The sequence below is a fragment of the Haemorhous mexicanus genome, chromosome 29 (assembly GCF_027477595.1).
Source record: "Haemorhous mexicanus isolate bHaeMex1 chromosome 29, bHaeMex1.pri, whole genome shotgun sequence".
NCBI classification, from domain to species: Eukaryota; Metazoa; Chordata; class Aves; order Passeriformes; family Fringillidae; genus Haemorhous; species Haemorhous mexicanus.
This window is the reverse complement of record NC_082369.1, coordinates 1,594,361-1,597,961: the sequence shown is the minus strand read 5'-3', so window position 1 is coordinate 1,597,961 and position 3,601 is coordinate 1,594,361. Positions and strand designations below refer to the sequence as shown.

General features: G+C 48.3%; 1 long non-coding RNA gene across 1 annotated transcript; it reads right to left on the bottom strand.

Annotated features, from left to right (window-relative positions):
- Positions 1 to 461: 461 nt before the first annotated feature.
- Positions 462 to 3,203, bottom strand: LOC132339787 (uncharacterized). Its single transcript, XR_009489720.1, has 2 exons — positions 2,168 to 3,203; positions 462 to 1,859 (listed from the first exon to the last, which is right to left on the bottom strand). It is a non-coding gene; the product is annotated as an uncharacterized LOC132339787 (long non-coding RNA).
- Between the last annotated feature and the right edge of the window lie 398 nt (positions 3,204 to 3,601).

Below are 3,601 nucleotides of genomic sequence, written 5' to 3'. Positions count from 1 at the left end.
CAGGGGAGAGTAAGGCACTGCACTTTTCCTTCTTTCCTTGGTCTTCAGTGAGGTCAAGAGGAACTCTGGCTTTTCCAGTTCTGTTCCTGATGTCCTTGCAATGCTTGTGTATGTATCTTGGGTAGTTTTGATGCTGCTTCCATCCCCCACATTCTTAATTTTTGTATTTAGTCTGTCTGGCCTCCTGTTGTACTTGCTGAACATTGGGATGGATCACTCTTATACTTGCTCTCCATTGGTTAATCAGAAATTCAGGTGGCTGTTTTATATCTACCTTAGTTTACTTCTACTTCTCCAGGCTGAAAAAGGCTTGTTCCTTCCACTGCTCCTCATGGTCCAGGCTTCAGACATCTTCATGGCTTTCCTGTGAACTTATTCCACTTAATCCAAGTTTTTCTTTCTATGCAAGGCCTGAACACAGCATCACTGTGTCACAGTGAGGGAAGCTCGGGTCATCTCCATGTGAGAATCAGCAAGCTTCGTTTATTGATTAGAGCATCAGACATTTAAGCACAACATGTAATAAGCTCATGCATATTCTGTAAGCTAAGCAGTCTATTGGTTATTCTTACTTCTTTATTCTTTACAACTTACATCTCCCTTTTCTCATGCTCTGCTCTCGGCTACATCATCTTGTTATCAGACTACAGCTATACCCAAGGCCACTGCGGCCTTGCAGGTGTAGGGCCTCAGATTAGCTGGGCCAGTACTTTTCCAATTCTCAGCTATCCAGAGCATGTCTACGGGACCTTTGTCATGTAACCAATTCCCAACAATTCCCCTGTTTTCTTTTTGCACAAGCAATGTTTGATTAAATGCAGTAAATATTATTTTTTATACTATTTTTTATAAGCACATGCAAAAACAAAGCAAAACTAATACTATTAACAAAGCTATAACACTTATTATAATATTAGCTTTAACAATAAAACAAAGCTATAATCTTAGGCCTAAAGTTTTGAGCTATTTATCAACACTAAAGCTTAATTCTACTTGTAAGTTTCTAGTTAACCTCTGCAACTCAGAGAGCTGGGAGTAAATAGACTGCGAATGGTTAAAAAGGTCTATATAGCACATGCTTTTAGATTTTTTACAGTTATGCAGTTCTCTTTGGTGTACTCACAGGGTTAATTTACAGCTCCTTGGTACTACTCTCACCCCCCCCCCCCCCCCCCCTCCTCTGGGCTGGAGGAGGGGGGTGAGAGTAGAGGCAGAACTTTTAAACTTTTAGGAGTTACTTTCTCTAGGCCGCTGGGGCAAGCAGGGGAATTTAAGCATTTTAAACTTTAATGGGAACTTCTAAACTAGACTCGAATCGGCTTGCGAAAAACGCTGAGTTTTTACACAGGCCCTTGCTGCACCGCAGGGGCAGGATGGCGTCGTCGTCCCCCCCCCCCCTTCTCCGTCTTCCCCCCCGTCTCAGCTGTCCCCGCAGGGGCAGTCTCGGGACAGTTCGAAAAGTTCGGGAGGGAATATCGGCTGATCGCAGGCGCTGGCAGCTATTGCTGGGGGCAGAGGGGCGGCTCCGAAGACGGTTCCGCTTGGTGGTCGCTATTGTCGACTCCAATCTTCTTTACCGGCGCGGCGGGCGAAGGCGGGGTCGCCGCGGGAGTCGGTGGGGGCTGCAAAGCTGAAGGAAATGCATCTCTTGCCGGGTTGGGGACGGCAGCCGCGTCCTTTCCGGGTGCCGAAAGCTGCAGTGCAGGCGCAGACAGCTGCTGGTGGAGCCGACACGGGAGATGGCAGGACAGCCGCGGCCGGAGCTCTCACGGGCTCTGCTGGGGAGGCGGCCACGGGAGGGGTCAGCACGGGTAATACAGGGTCGACTCCCGCCGGACCGCTGTGAGTGCAATTGCCGGCTGCGATGCAAAAAAAAAAAAGCACAAAGTGGCCGCAGCAGTTTCTGCTCCCAGCGGGGGAGCTAGATGTTACTTTTACCGCGCCGCTGCTTACTAAGTTGTAAAGTTAGTCTCACGTCTAATTAATAAAGATCTCACTGTTTCTTTGTTTGCTGTAACAGGCTCTTTAACTCTTGTTTGGTTACGTTGCGGCTTGCAGTCTATATGCAAGCAATCTTGGGAGTTCTTTTCTCAGGTCAATACTTTATAGTCTTCGTATTTTTAAAAAGCATTTTAAAAAAAAACATACGCCGCTTGTCTTTTCATACCTTTCAATTTAAACGTCAGCGCTGTTGCAGCCCTTCCAAGACGTCGGCGGCGTTCATCGGCCGAGACTCCTCTCTAGGGTCGCTCGGGGCTGGAGTACTAGCTCTTTGCCTCCCGTGCTGCTTCGGGACCGACACGGATACTGCACTGGACCGTGGCCAACAGGTTCAAGCCGAGACTCCTCTGTAGGGTCGCTCGGGGCACGGAGACCACCAGCTCTTTTGCCAACCCCCCTCTCTAGGGTCCTTGTTCAAGGCGCGGAGCACCAGCCCTTTCGCCTCCCCGCTCTTTTAGGGTCTCTGTTCGAGGCGCCATTTGTCCCAGTGCAGGAAGCTCGGGTCATCTCCATGTGAGAATCAGCAAGCTTCGTTTATTGATTAGAGCATCAGACATTTAAGCACAACATGTAATAAGCTCATGCATATTCTGTAAGCTAAGCAGTCTATTGGTTATTCTTACTTCTTTATTCTTTACAACTTACATCTCCCTTTTCTCATGCTCTGCTCTCGGCTACATCATCTTGTTATCAGACTACAGCTATACCCAAGGCCACTGCGGCCTTGCAGGTGTAGGGCCTCAGATTAGCTGGGCCAGTACTTTTCCAATTCTCAGCTATCCAGAGCATGTCTACGGGACCTTTGTCATGTAACCAATTCCCAACATCACTGGTGCAACCTAATGAGTGCCAGGTAAAGGGAACAATCCCTTCCTGGCCCCTGCCAGGTGCATCTGTCCATGCAGCCCAGGACATCACTGCAGCAGCCCGGGCACACTGCAGATGTTCATCCTATTTATGGTCCACTGATCCATCCATGTCCATCTCAGCAGAGCCAGTCTGTCCCAGCTTCAGATTCAGCTCAAATCCCAAGGCTTCCTCTACCTTTTTTCTGCCCTCCATCGTTGGGCTCACCTATGGGTAACACTTTACTTGTAATGCCTTTAGGAAAGTAAGAAGACAAAGAGTGAAGAGATGTGAAGCAGAATTCAAAGAAAGATCCAGCAGAGATGGAAATCACTTGCAAATGCTGGGGATGTGGAAGAAGGCATTTAGCAATGTTGGAATGGGGCAAAAGCTTCTGGAAACTGAAACCCTGGATTTTCTATTAGGGACTTGGTGTAGGCAACAACTGGGAAAAAGGCAGGATTTGAGGGGTGTCCAGTGCAGCATAGAAAGATCAAATTATGAGAAACCCACTGGGAGTCTAGGAACTATAGATCCATATGTTTCTGCATGAATGGAAAAGATGTCCTGAGAGGAAGGTAGCAATAGTCAGGGTGTGAGTGGGAAGGGCCCCATGCAGATGCTACTGGTGGGTTTGGTGCTCACAGAAATAGTGAGCTTCCCCAGGCAGAGGGGCTTTCCCCATGCAGCGCCGCTGCCTCCTCTTCCAGGCAAATGTTTATTTTAGGGCCACCTGTGTTTGATGAGGTCACAG